This window comes from Bos taurus, chromosome 12 (assembly GCF_002263795.3).
Source record: "Bos taurus isolate L1 Dominette 01449 registration number 42190680 breed Hereford chromosome 12, ARS-UCD2.0, whole genome shotgun sequence".
NCBI lineage: Eukaryota > Metazoa > Chordata > Mammalia > Artiodactyla > Bovidae > Bos > Bos taurus.
The window spans coordinates 19,512,626-19,525,000 of NC_037339.1; the positions used below are offsets into that span (position 1 = coordinate 19,512,626).

Below are 12,375 nucleotides of genomic sequence, written 5' to 3' on the forward strand. Positions count from 1 at the left end.
CATTATTTGTGCTCTAAAATGGAGAAAGTTAGTATCAAACTTCAACATGTTGGGGGCCAGAAAAAGTTAGAAAGTTATCATTCTAGGACAGTAGGAAAAAATTCAGAAATAAACCAAAGCATAATGCCAAACAGTAACTTTTTTATAGCAATGGTAGGAGGGCAGTCAGTTAATACTTACAAGGTAAGAACTGCAGGGCTAAGTAGGGGGCTTGTTATACTATGGTCTTCATTTTATTAATAACCTAGGAAAAAAAAACCAAGAAAGCCTCAAAAAACTTTGATCATATTATGTAAGTTAGAAAATTTTCAGCAAGTTGACAATCATCGTTTTTCAGTCCTTATGTAGCACAGGACAAATACAGGTTAGAAATACCTAGCAGCATTTATATATTAGTATTTCATTTCAGAGTACTATCACTAATTTTTAAAATTCATTTCTCTATTACTATTACCCTCTTGAAGTTTAAAAGTTGAATCTGTAAATGTAACTAAAACTCATACTTTAATGTCTAACTTGGAATACACTGAGGCTTCTGGAGGACATCATATAATTGCAGATATTTTAAGATAAATTCAGTACCATACCTCCACACTTAACAATCTCTTTTTCTCACACACATACACATGAAAAGTACAAATCCATATATTACCCAATTCCAAGAATTCTACTGTAATACACTATAAATACTAAGCTTAAGTTGGAGCTTAAGATGCATGAAGAAATTTCTGAAAACAGTCTGCTATGATCTATGGTCAAAACCAAAGAAAACAGAGTCATGAAATTGCTTGAATTAAAGAGTAAATGAAAGAGTAGTGATAAAAAAAGAGAAACTGTTTCCATGGTCGTCCTTTAGTTATAAGAGTAGGAAGATTAAATGCCAGCAGGCAAAGAAAGGAAACAGTAGAGCTCATCTTTAAAAATAAAAGAATTTTAAAATATCCTAGCAGCTTAAGTTGGTTAGAATGTTTGATTTCTGTGGGCCATGGTTATAAGTTGTAGTTTATACACCAACTGTTAAACACTTACAAGACACAGAATACAATAAACCCAAATCCATGTTCTTAATGCAGAATTCCAATTGTACATCTTACTATAGAGAATCTTCACCAAACATGACTGTACATAGTAAAAACTTATCTGAAAAATAAATACTTCAAATCCACAGAAAAGTCAGCAGAATAGTAAAATGAATCCCCATATCCCACCCTTGGCCTTCCAATGAAGCTGTATTGAATTCTAATATTTGGTCACGCTTACTTTGCTTTTATTTTTTTTAATAAAAGACTTTACATATAGCTGAGTCCCTTTTGTCCCATACCTTGGATCCCATTCCCTCTCTAAGACATAATCATAATCCTGAATTTGGTATTTAATTCCTATGCATCCTTTTACACTATTACTACAAATTCAAGTATTAGAAGACATTCATCTGTGGTGATCCACATGGCTCTCATTTTAATAGCTGGATAACAAACATTTTTCATCACATGACTATGTCACAATTTGCCATTCTCTGTTGCTTAACATTTACATTGCTTTCAATTTTTTCCTATTAAAAGTAAAAATAAATAAGCCTTTACTACAAATGTCTGAGTTTATATAAAACATGTAGCAATGAAAGTGTTGAGCTAAAACCTATGTATATTTTCATCCTTTAGCAGGGTGTTGCCAAATGCTCCCACAAGCAGCATATGAAAGGTTCCCTTTCTGAATTTTCTCCAATACATATTTAGAAGTACATTTAAGATAAACAGGTACTACCTAAATGGAAATTTAAAAAATTCAAGTGATCAATTCCTTCTGTTTTCATCAAGTACGGGTTAAATAGAAGTATACTAAATATACCAACAAACAAACTTAAAATTTGGCCCAAGGTACTTGAACAAAAATAAAGTTTTCATGATATGAAAGAATAATCTAACAATGGAAGAAATACCAAGACTTGATTTAGAGCTACTGTGTAAGAAATGATAAGATTCATTAATTAGTTTTTGAGCTTAGAGGGAAAAAAAAAAAGCAGATAATGTAAATGGCTCATTGGTGTGAAGAATCCTCCCCTAAATAATTTTGGGCAGTGTTCTCACATGTGATACTTCTGAAAACAAAACAAAACAAAAACCCCGACAAAACATCTCACTTAGCACTTGAAAAAAAACACAGATCCCTAAGTCCAGCTCCACAGATTCTGGTTCAACACATCTGGAAAAATGCTTTATTCTAGGTTATTCTGGTATAGGTAGTCCACAGACACTTTACACAGTAATTAGCAGTAATAACAAGATGTTTCCAATATAAAACATTATGTAACACACTTTTTTGGTTAAGGATAGGTAACAGTAATTAATGTTATCTGTTAAATTACATCAGCATATTAATGAAACACTGTAGTATTAGGGGGAAAAAAAAAACAAAAATCAACCAACCAAACAAAAAGACACCCCATGATTATCTTTTCAAAAGAATGAATGCTATGTAAATGTTGGACTTTAAGAACTGGGGCACTAGGCTTATATGCTAAAACCTTCATTTATAAGTTTTCCAAGAATGTTACAAGTGAAATCTGAACTTTAATAGAAATCCAATATTCACTTCCCTTTAGCTACAACCTACTGGAATTTGGAAACAAAAGAGAAAAATATATACACAGCATTTAGATTATGTACATTTGCAAATTCAAATAATTAAAAGTAAAAACAACTCTTCTATACTACTTGAAATTACAGTCTTATTTCCAAAAGATTGAGAATTATCTTAACTTCCCAAATACTAATTTCAGATATAAGACATTATTTTACTAATACAAAAAAGTAAAGATTTATGGGCTTCCACCTGTAGCCCACCTTGTCTGTATACACAATGCCCAAGCAGTACAGTTTGTTGTTCTTTTTAGTTACAGTGAAATAAAAAAAAAAATTGGCCTTGTTTAGACTGGGCTATAAAATATAGGCATTATGGGCTTAGAATATGGTCCCAGAGTGAAATAAACACTCCTATGACACCACAGTCAACTTTTCTTTCCTCAGTGTATTACCTAACTTGGGTTATCAACAACCATTAATAATTTATTCTAGCTTACCAGCTTAAAAGTGAAAAGCATGAAACATACCATAAATACTTTCAGAATCAAGACAGTTTTCCATTCAAACACATGTAAATAACTGAATAAAATAAAATAAAACCAGAGTAAATAGTAAAATACAATGTCTTGAGAACTATAAGCCTCTAACTGTTCTATTTAAGTTGTTTTGGGAAGAAAATACCTTTTTGTCAAAGAATGTATTCATTTTACTATATATGGGTTTCACTGATAGTTGGGCCCTTCCCACATCGTCTGTAAAAGCTGGTGGGTGCAGGCTCCATTGGCCACCATTATTACATATTGATGCTATTCTGTACAACAGCTGACAAGCAGCAGCAATCTCCCAGTCCCTGCTCCAAACTGTGAAGAGCAAGAACAAGGGCTGTTGGTGATACTTATTCACTGTTGCTGCTACTGAAGCAGCAAGCTGAGAAAAGCACATGCAACTTAGCACACAGAAGGAAAAACTGGTTCAGCTCAACCTATCTAGCAGGTCTGCCTGTATCACTACATGATAATATTAGTAAGAAGCAATTTTTTCTTTAAAAAGTGGGATGGAGAGAGAATTAAAGACAAAATCGGTGTTTTGATTAGAAAGGGAACCTGTAATGTATCTACATACATCATTAATTTTTTTCCTTAATGACACTTCAGTTCCTAGTTTAGATTTAACTGCTTAATTATCAAAATTCTCAGAAGAGTGTGAACAAGCTTCAGGGTGAATTCATAAAGAATATCTCCCCTACCCGTTATTCTAGAATATAAGAAAGTATCTAAACTTTAATCAAGAGATGAAATTATATTATGCCTATAAAGAGCTCCAGTCTCCCAGGTTCCACATATCTAATCAGCATCATATGTTTGACATCAGATACTATTAGCAAGTAAGATTTTACCCCAGAAGCTTTTACAAAAACTCCAATTATTAAAAAAACTTTCCACATGTAATTAACCTTTGAATGTGTAATACAAAGCTAAAAACTTAGTAAGTACATAATATCAATTGATGACTAACAGAAATATTTGTTCTGTCAAATTATCTTTAAACTTAAATGTGATTCTATTTACGGACTCATAATTTTAAATTTAAAAAAAAATTTTATTCTTTAACATCTTAAGTATTTCTGATTCTGAAAAATACTTAAGTCAGAAAAATTAGGACATTTGTAAATTTTTTAGATGCAAGAATGGGCTGGTAAGTTTAAATAGCTAGTCAAGAAGGCTAGGTGTGAGATTAAAATAAAAGTATAAGATAAAGTAATAGTTACAATTTGGATACTTTATTAAAAACCTCAATCTTAATTTTTATCAAAAGAGAAAAAGTAATTTTTCCACTTAGCAGCAGCTCAATATTAATAACAAAATTAATTTTAAAAAATTCTGAGGATCACAGGATAACAAAATTATTAAATATATTTGTTTAGTATGAAAGCTTTCAATAAAAAAGAATAACAGCAATATTAACAATTTTTAAAAATTAAGACATTTAGAAACAGTAATAAATTAAAAAAACTATTACCCAATCAGTCTTAGTAACTACATTTGAATCAGGCTGCATTTTTCTCTTCCAAGTGACTCTAACCATGAAAATAGGAAAGTAAAACTAAGCCAAATCACATATGTTAATGAAATATAAAAAGTGGTTTGTGGTGCTGAGAACTGAAATTTTACTTCAAAATGCTATTAAAAAAAAATTAAGTCCAGACATTAATTAAACAGTGCTTTTTGAAAATACTCATCAGAAAATACAATTCTGATACATTAGGTCTATATGAAGAAAATAAACAGATTAAGGATCTATTTACTAGTCAAAAAAGAAAACATACACACATGTACAAAAACTACTTCAAATAAACATTAAAAATTTTTTCATTAAGAAATTCTATCTACTCTTTAATGAATCCTTGGCAACATGGTAGACCTCAAAGAAAATGGTTACAGCTGACAAACTTTTTAAAATATAAGTTATCCTTATATACCAGCATTATACATCAGTAACAAATAATGAATAATTTCAAGTCCCTTCATATGTAGATACGTTAAATTGCCTCTATTCTAGTTTATCCAAATATTCTTTTCCCCTAAGGATAACTCTTTCAATAAAACTAGAACACTGACAGTATAACTGTATTTTATGAAAAGCTAAGGATTTTCCTTAAAATAAACGTTATTTAATCCTGAAAATGCATTTAACCAAAAATATAAATATTTCACAAATAAGACAAATCACTGAAAAAATATAACAGGATAAATCCTTTTCATCTTATCTTGTTATAAAGAACTACATGTTAAGGTTTAGATAGATAACCAGGTTTGTAAATTTAAAACAGCCAAAATTCTTACAAAATGTCCTTTCAGGGGTAGTTAAGGGATAGCCAATCACATACAGCAGTAAAAGCCCTTATTAACCTGTCTCCTAAAGTAACACACACTACTAATTATGTTAAAGTTTCTTACTCTGAAGAACTGACCAAATAAAACGGTTAATATCTGCACAATTCTTTTAGATATTCTTAACTAAGCTAAAAATTTGGAAGTTTATAAGCTATATAGATGGGACAGTTTTCTAATTCTGAATACTTGTATCCAAACAGTAAGTTTTGACAATTTCAGAGATCACAAATCATAAATTCTCTAAATTAGGAATAACTGTGTGGATTTACATCTTTTTCACAATATAAACTCAAAAGCTGTCTCTCTTCCCCCCTTTAAGGCTGTGTATAAAGATATCTTGATTGAAGGTGATAAGCTGAACTTGGATTTTTTTTCCCTCTTAGATAATTATATTTTTTCACTCTTCCCCAGAAATTGTATTTTTTACTTTTCATTTTCATATTCTCTCACCTAGAATACACTGGTTAAGTTAAAGGGGAAAAAACTGTAGTCATTTTCATTCTATCCAAATTAAGCTGCTTTTTAAAAATTCACATTCTCAAAGTAAAGTTATAAAGACTTTCTGCATCTTGTATTTATCTCAAGCAACCACTTTACAGTACAATGACACCAATATCTGAACTTCACTTTTATATCAAACTGATTTCTATCAAATTTTAACATTTTACTTAAAGATAACTGTTAACAGATTCACATTCCTGGATTATCAAATGAAACAGAAATATCTGATTTTTTATTTTGATATGTATCTCAATGTTCAAACATTTTAAAACACACATCTGATAATATACTTAAAACATTTTTTAAAAAACACTTTTTAAAGATAAAAACAGTTCTAGGACCATATGATAAATACACTTCACTCTTAAGACTAAATTACACTTTTCTTACTTTGTAATTTCCTGTATCTTAAATACATAAAGCAAGCATTTTTTAGGTGAAAAAATTAAAAAAAAAATTAGTGTGTAATTTTTTTTTAGTAAACCTCACTTTATTTAGCAAATAGCATTTTAAAAAACATTATGGCTAATAATTTTTCATGTAATACTTTACTACTCAAAAATTAACCAAAGAATACACTGTAATACTGTTCAATGAGTTATCACTACACCAGACTACAATTCAGAAGACAGCCAAAATTTTATTAGCTAAGTATCTGAAAATTTCAGTTAAAACTATAAAATAAATCTTCTTTCAAAGCAAATAAACATGCTAGAAAAGTATAAATCATTTTATCTGTGATAAAGTATTTTGGAGGTAAAGACAAGAAGTCACTGGAAGTTTTGGAATCCTACAGTTTATTTTTAAACCGTTTGCAACTTTTGATATGAACAATTTAAGTATTTTACTCAGAGTCCTATGAGTAAGAGGCTAGTTTCTGCTTAGGAAAGTGGGTTTTTCAGTTTCAACCAAATTGCCACTTTTGGTTAGGACAGTACTTGGAATACTTCAAATCTCTTAAAATATTCTCATTATCTGATTTTGCAGCTCCATCTACTACTATACCTGTCAAAGAGCAAAGCAAAGCACCAAATTCCATCTGATTTAAATCTACCATTTTATAATATGAAAAATCCACTATTTAAGTCTTTTACATATAACAATGTCATAATAACCTTAGGAAGAAAAAAGAAAAAATATATATACATTCATTTTTAGAATAAGTAAATTCACTTGGAGTTGGACTAAAGACCAAATGATAAGAACATTAATTATATATACATTAAAAAAACCTGAAGTTTTAATAAATCAAGAGAACTCAACTGTGGCCACTTCACTGGATGATTTCTATCTATTAATAAATCTTTATTGATTTTAGCTTAGCAAAAAGTTCTAGCTTTACAAACTGTCTAGCTCAATTATATTGAATATAAAATTGTATGCTTTTAAAATTCATTAGTGTACCTTAATCTCCTATTATGTTCCAATGCATTATATGTTCAATCAAAGAAGTTAGCTTGTTCTCCAGAACTGGCTCTCTCCTAAAGGTCAAAACCTGCAATAAAAATGTCATGTATTATAGCATGAAGACACTCAACAGATTTCCGCCTCCTGCAGTTTCACAGTTGATCCCTGAACACAGAGGTAAGATCTTCAAAACAACCCCAATTTTGCCTATGTTCAAAGAAACCCTAACTTGACAATAACGTTTTAAAAATAGAAATATCTTGATTAGAAACACCTGTGATATGCTTTATCATCCGAAGCCTCTTCAAACAAATCAGATTAATATGTTTCTGCTTTCATTTCTCTTTAGGGCATTCATTTTGAAAGCAGTGTAGATGAGTGTGTGTATTTATGTAGGTAGTTGTTAGGGGACTGGTCAAGAAGACTCCATAAAGAAAATAGAAATACAGTTTGTCTATGCTTCTTAAACTCATAAAATCCACACAGTTTAAAAAGTTTTCAAGTGATAGAGACAAAATTTTAACTACTTTTCTTCCCAAATTATGTTTTAATGACAGAAATTACCACTATTTTTAACTTTAGTCTTTTGTCAAGCCTGACTGAATAATAACACTGCTATTTCCAAATGTTTTAAGATGTTACAATCTAACAGAAGAAAATTTAGCATTTACTTTTAAGACATATTAAAATATTTGTAAGTAATAAGTAGATGAATGCTGAGCTACTGTTTTGTTTAATGTGTCTAAGTAGAGGTGGTGTAACTATATGTATGTAAGGGTGTTTTCATTTGTTTTACCTGAATCTTAATAACTTAGTGATGATCAACTGTATAAAAATATTAGTTAATTACTAAAGGCTTATAATACATATATGTGAACCACAACACTGAGTTTTCCACTTTTATTTAAAATAAAACAATCCTTTAATCCTCTGAAGCCAAATATCTGATTGTTTAATGACAAAAAACACACATATATAACTTGCAAACACTAATCCTGAAACCATGACATTTAAAAATACTAGAATAATTTCTACATAGTGTTCCTCAAAAGATACAGTTTTCTATATATGAATATATAGAAAATGAAGCTATCTTAATTTTAAAAATCACAGAATAATAGAAGAAGCCAATATGTATTCCATGCCAAATGTTAAGATTTTAAATAGCAGGGAAAGAAAAAATACTAAATAATAAAGTACAAAGAGGTTCAGACAGAAGACAAATATTAAACCAAATGTTTATGATAAAAAAGATGTTAAAAAATCTTGAAATAGTAAAATTCAAATCTATTACAAAACACAGCTTTTTACACTTTGAACCTGCAAGTCTTTCCAGTACAAAGACTCTTTAGTGAAATGGGACAGGATTAAACAAAAGTGTATTTAATGTCTCAGAATTTGATTAAAAATATTGACTAAAATTCACATATCTATTTAATATCAATTCTACTACTTTAAACTTATCCTTCTAAAAGAAAGATGCTTTAAAGTATCTTTAAAACAGGCAAAGAAAAAAAAAGGCAAGAGAAAATCATTTCCCTACCAGAAAGCAGTGTTCTTAGGAAGGTTCTAGAGTCATTTGTTCATGCAATTAATAAGAAAAATCCATAAACACATATTAGTAATGTGATACTCTACAACTGATTTACTTCTGTTAATATTAATAATGATTTTAAAGTTCTAGTACTGTCACTTGTAAAAAATGCAAAAGTGGCTTAATCTCATTTTGACACTTATTTGAAAGAAAAGTGGTAGTTAATTATTGATTTCCTTTGGTCTTAAGGGATTTGAGGCTACCAAATCTCAGAAAGTCATAGTCTGAATTTTAACAACATGCCAAAATTGTTGCCTGGCACATAGTGTTTCTAAGTTTGCTGAATTAAAACAAAGTAAAACTACATGTATAGTAATACTCTGACAATTCTTTCTAAGATGGTGTTTTCTAGTTATAATCAGACACATACTCTGTTTCTTCTAAAAAAGGGTTAAAGAGAAATCAGTGACGATTACTCAAGCTTCATTTAACAAAAGGAAAAAAAAAGGACAGTCAATTTTAGGCCAGTATTTTAGAGTAGACAAATTTTTTATAGACTAAAATTTCAAAATCGTGTGTAAGTTTATACTGATATTTTTAACTGGAGAAAGCTTATGTATCATGTAGAAGAAATATCTAATATAGTCACTGGGCATTCTTTTTCTTTTTGTAAACCAAATCAACTGACTAGTATTTCTGATTGAAGTTATTTTGTGACATTCTGAACAGTTACTACATATTGCTTTACATAAAGATAAAAATATGTATGTCTCCACAAAACCAAAAACAAACAAAAACGCAGTATACAAAGCATGATGAAAGAAGGGCTCCAGAATATGAAAGCTATTTTGAAATTTTCATCCTTAGCTCTAGATGAACATTAAAAGTGGTTATTAATTTGATTAGGAAAAAAGCTGTGTTACACAAACACCTGAGGCTACATTTTGTAAATGTACAACTAAGACAACTTATCAGCATTAACACAAAGTCTAAAACTGGACTTTTATAAAACAGAATGAAGGGCAAACAAATGAAGATCAATGCTACCAGGAAGACCTTGCCTTCTCTAGTTCCCTCTGCCCCAAAACATGCAAACATAGCTTTAAAAAGAGCTGAATGACATATCAACACTTTTCCTCACCATTGTTTTCCTGTGGTAATGTAAGACTTTTCTAGTCCTTACAGTAAAAAATAAATTAGAACTGTCCATTTTTGCAGAGAAATATAGTTAATATACTTAATATACATCTGTTGAAACTACTATCTACATGCCCACAAGCCTAAAACCAAAATCTTCCTCTTACTAGCACCACGTAAATGGGAAAATACTGTGAATGCTGTGGATTTTATTTAGGTGCTAGTGTGTTCTCAAGCTTCAGTGTAGTATTTACAATAAAGGAATCTCTTCACTTCTTTTCAAGATGTATTAAATGTAACAATCCCGCACCTATCACCTCCTAAAACAAACAAAAAACCCCATAAACCAAAACAGTATGGTTAAATTTAACCAGCCTGGCGGAATTTATAAAGTCTTTCCCCACCCCACCCTCAAAACTCTACAAGTCACGTAACAATTTGAATGAAAATTAAAGCTCAAAACCTAAAACAGCAAAACCTACTGACTCTGGTATTTTAGGTAAAATTACATTAAAAATAGAAATAGAGTTTCATACAATTTCATTAAAGCAAATTTTAGAGAGGATAATTAGCATCTCATGAAATTTTCAACAGATGATTCAAAATAAACAGCTCTGAAAAAAAGTAATGAACATAGGTTGTGTCGTTCTAATCCCTGTGTTGAAGGCAATATAAAATAGTATGATTTATAAATTCAGCTATTCCACTTATTAACATAAATTATATTTATAGATTTACAGAGACTTATAAAAAAAGTCCTAGGATCTTTTCATCTGAATATTTTCTAACAATGTATATTTGACCTAATGTGAGAATACAAACTCTTTAAGTTTCAAAATTTCAATTACTATTCATAAAAAGTATAAATTTCTATTAAAAAATATTTCAAAACCCATCTATGGCTATCTTGTTTATCAGTGAGTTAACTGATTTTCTTTGTAAACCACACCCGCCTTTTATCAAGATACAATTAAACGGAATGACAAGCTTTGTAATAAGTAGAAATACACTGACGGTTGTCTCAAGCAACATCAAATAAAAATCAACTGAAAATCAAATACAACACATCCACAGTGTTGTATGCTATACATTTCTTCATAATGAATTTACGAATGAAATCATACACACTGCACCTGTGCTACTTACCTGTTGTATTGCCTAAATTAAGCAACATATATTTCTTGTAAATAAGGTTTTAAGTCAATTGCAATGGCTAAATTAGCAAAACCTATATATTTAAAATTATCTGTGAAACGTTTAAAAAATGTATTCAATTTCTGTGGGAAATGTGGAAAAGCTTGTTCTTAACATTAAGAAAATTAAAGTTTCTTTTCATGGAAATAAAAGAAACAATTCTTCCGTAATCTGCATCTGACAAATACATGTAGCTTAAGATGAAAATTTTCTGTCAGAGGAACAAAAAAAACACCCAAACTCAGTTTTTAACCAATAGAGAACAGGGGCAAATATATAAAAGTCCTGTAATCTCAGCCAGCAGAATTACAATTTTGCGAAAATTGTCTTCTCTAGGTTTTACTTTTAATATACATTTAAAAATCACTCGAAAATCCTTTATGGACGAAAAAAATACTACACACCAGCTTTTGAATTCCTCGTCTTAACGTTTCATTACGTGGTTTTCTAAAAGTGTAATTTTTTGGAAAGTCAAGAATTATAATCTAGTGTTCAACATTCAAACCCCCCAGTCCCGCTTCCTTCCAGCCAATCAGGGGGTAACAAGTTCGGTGTTTTGGGAGCTCCGTTAGACACCATTTGAAAAACATCACATTGCGCTCTCCTATTCTCTTCGGGGAAAGATTCTAAGTGAGGGCGGGTCCCCCAATCTTCACAGAAATAAGAACTCAATCAATCGTTACATCAATTCCAGGGGCGGGGTGGGGGAGGTAAACTTTAGGCAGGCAGTCCTAAGAAGTGTGTGACTGAAAGCGTTATTCCTCTTTTTCGAACAATTGAATAGCTGCTGCAAAAATCAACTCCTGCATATTCGCAACCCAGAGTCGCGCGCCCCATACGCAATACATCACACCAGCAAAGGGTTAATCTAGGGTGCCTTCAGCGCAGAAAAGGATTTAAGATCCAGTACATTTTTAATGAGGAATTTTACAAAGGCCATTATCTACCTATAAAGTATTAAAGTTAAAGCCGTCACTGGCTCAAATCATTCAAGTGCAGTCGAGCAAAAATTGGTAGAAACTACGAGGAGGAAAAAATCACTAAAGGGAAAGGCAAATAACAGCCCTTTCCCCTCCGCCTCGAAGTCAAGAGCGCTCCCAAGAAAAGGTGGGGATTGCAAAATTAC

The 12,375-nt window shown here is 30.6% G+C and overlaps 1 pseudogene across 1 annotated transcript in view; it reads right to left on the bottom strand.

Moving 5' to 3' along the window:
- LOC100847818 (cysteine-rich protein 1-like) overlaps positions 1–12,375 on the bottom strand; it is a 105,188-nt pseudogene that overhangs the window by 44,754 nt on the left and 48,059 nt on the right. The window contains exons 2-3 of the transcript XR_009496616.1: positions 7,382–7,472; positions 181–244 (exon numbers count right to left, since the gene is read on the bottom strand). The product of XR_009496616.1 is annotated as a cysteine-rich protein 1-like (transcript). The remainder of the gene's footprint in view (positions 1–180; positions 245–7,381; positions 7,473–12,375) is intronic.